The sequence below is a fragment of the Vicia villosa genome, unplaced genomic scaffold (genome assembly GCF_029867415.1).
Source record: "Vicia villosa cultivar HV-30 ecotype Madison, WI unplaced genomic scaffold, Vvil1.0 ctg.000109F_1_1, whole genome shotgun sequence".
NCBI classification, from domain to species: Eukaryota; Viridiplantae; Streptophyta; class Magnoliopsida; order Fabales; family Fabaceae; genus Vicia; species Vicia villosa.
The window spans coordinates 822,209-825,361 of NW_026705020.1; positions in this window are offsets into that span (position 1 = coordinate 822,209).

Sequence of the window (3,153 nt, forward strand, 5' to 3'; positions counted from 1 at the left end):
TTGATTATGCTCGCAAAGATCATCGCGATCCTCTGCATACATATCCCTTAGAGGGAATCAGAGCATCTGTAGCTCGGGGTCTATGGGTGCTAAGGTTTGAATGGTTTTTTTTTGTTTTGTTTTGCTCGCCAAGGATCGACCTTGTGCCTACGTATTCTCAAAGGGATGTTGAGAAAGTCAGAGCAATCGTAGTTCCCACTTATGCTAGTGGAAGCAAAGGAAAAGAGACAAATGTCATCTAAATGCTAGATGTATCTAATCTATATCATCACATACATCTGTTTGATTTTTGTTTGTTTAACCAGCCTTGTGGCAAAAACTTTCAATGAAGTCAGCCTTGTGACAAAAAGTTTTGATTAATCAGCCAACCTCGTGGCAAAAATTTCAATGAAGTCAGCCTTGTGACAAAAACTTTGATTAATCAGCCAGTATGGTGGCAAAACGGTTTGATTGATTAGCCAGCCTTGTGGCAAAAAGAAGTTTGATTGATTAGCCAGCCTTGTGGCAAAAAATTTGATTGATTGATTGTTTGTGATGATATATAAGAGATACTCCTAGCATAGAGATGATAAATGTCTAATCTCCTAGGGTATTTGATTTGGATATTGGGGATGCTTATAAGAAGCCCGTGGGTCCTTGTACGAAGCCCAAGAGGAGGCTATCCGAGGGTCCTTGCATTGTAAGCCCAAGAGGAGGCTATGGGAGGGACAATCCAGGGTCCTTGCATTGTAAGCCCAAGAGGAGGCTATGGGAGGGTCACTCGTTTGTACAAAGCCCAAGGGGAGGCATGGTATAGTTGGTTTGAGCTCTTAGAGCGATTTCACCGGGAAACCATACTCTATGTCCTAACCTAAGCTAGTGGAGATTCTTTGCACGAAGCCCAATAGGAGGCTATGGGGAACCTAGTGTTGTACTAAGTTGAATAAACACACATATCACACATATGAACAAACATGAACAAGTATGAACAAACATGAACAGGTATGAACAATTATATATATGACAAAGTGTGTGTATATAATGGAGTTTATGAAGGAAATATACCTGTAAGCATGATCCGTTTGTATACACGGGGCTCGGGACTCATATTCGAGGAGAGGTCCACTTGAGTTTATTCAAAGCTATGTAAACAGGTATTAACAAAGGGGCTTGGGACTTATACCTACATGGAGGCCCATGGTGTATTTTTGGGAAAATTTAAAGAAAACCTTCGTTTTTGGTTTGTTATTCAAAGTTAAAAAACAAACTGATCGAGGTATGTACAAAAAGGCGTACAATGAAATACCTAATTTCATGTACTGGAGTGGGTATGTACAAAAGGGCTCGGGACTTATACCTACATGGAGGCCCATGGTATATTGAAAAGTTTTGATTCATTTGAAGTTTAGTTGTTTGAAAAAAACTGTTTGAAAGTTTGTTTTGAAAGAGTTTTCTGTACAAAGAAAAACTGTACAAAGAAAAAGGAAAGAAATGGGACTTACACTCTCTAATATTCGAGAGGCCCCACTTCATTTTGAAAATCAATTGATCAATTAAAAAGATTTAATCAAAAAGAAGTGGTTTATCGTTTTGAAAAAGAATCGCGATCGCTCGTATTAAAACGATTTGAATTTGACAAAAGTCAACTTAATTAAGTTAAAACAAGTTTTAATGCTTAATTAAGACCTAAATGATTAGGGTTTGATTACAAAAAAAAAAATATTTACAAGTGATTAGGTTAAAAATTAAGTGAAAAACAATATTTAAAGTATTTAAAAAACACTTAAAAATATGTCATTTTAAACCTAATTAAAAACATATTAAATAAATCTTTTTTTGTGATTTTTTTGATATTGTTAAAATATGTATATTAAATAAGAAGTGTGCAAAAAATGAATAAAAAATGAGTTAATTTGATTGGTTAAATTAAATGATAAAGTTGTGAAGAAAATGAAGAAAAATAGGTGCTAAAAAAATTGGTTTTGTCTCCACAAGGGTTTGAACCCACGCACCCACGCTTGCTAACCAAAACAGGGACCAACTGAGCCACGCTTGTGGCTTGTTAAACATACGCGTCCAATGCATTATATTTTAAAACAAATATTTGAATTCTTTGAACGAAAAAACGCGCCAAGAACACAACCCTAACTGAATTTTGAAATTCTTCAAATCTGTGTTGTTTTGATTGATCAAAGGGTCTATCTCACTCGGTTTTTTACAAGGATCATGATGGTGCCCTCATAATTCATTTATTTTTGCTCTAAGGTGATCAATTTTGTGATGAACACGAAGAACCCTAATTCTGAGATTCCATGTGAAATCGTGTGTGATCATGTTATGATGCAATTGATTGAGGGTTAATGATCCTCATAGGTGCAGAAACAAGATGGTATGCTCATATTTTATTTATGATGCGTGCAAGTATGAGTTTGAAGTTCAAGTGCACTTACCTCAAAAACGGCCAAACTGAGAATTGGATTTTGATCTGGAGATGTTACAGATGCTTTGTATCAATCTGAATAGCTTCAATGATGATTATGGAAGGTGTCTGGATGCTTGGAACCATATGAATTCATCTGTGCTAAGCTGTGGTACCTGAACTGCATAACCTTGGAGTGTGAATCGAATCTGAAGATTATGAGGTTACAGATCATATGTGAGTGTTTGGATAGTTCATATGTGACATATGTGAGGTGTTAGAAGTGTTATTTTGGACAGAAATGATCTTGAATGGATTTTGGCATGATAAGGCTTAGATTATGCATATTTGAGAAGTGAGGTAGTGATTTTGAGTTTGAGGTGTTTTTGGAGTGTGTGAGTGGATCAAACACATCCCATATGATGTTTGTGGTTTGTGGGAAGCATCACTTTGGTCAGAAATTCAAAGGTTTAGAGGTTGAGCATTTTACCTCTTTGAAACTTAAGAAACTTGCAATTCAAGAAAGAAAGAGAAAGCCTATAATTTGTGTGACTTTGGTGTGATTTTGAATGGAGTTTGGACCTCTATTTATAGGCCAAAGAGTCTGCACTCAGAGCTTTGCAACTTGCTTCAAAGTTTGATGATTTGGCTTTAAGGGATAGAAAGGAATCTTTCACATTTAATGCAATGGTTAAAAGTAACTAAACCATGGTTATTTTGGCCAAGCTTCTTATCTCTTTCCTATCTGATCTTAA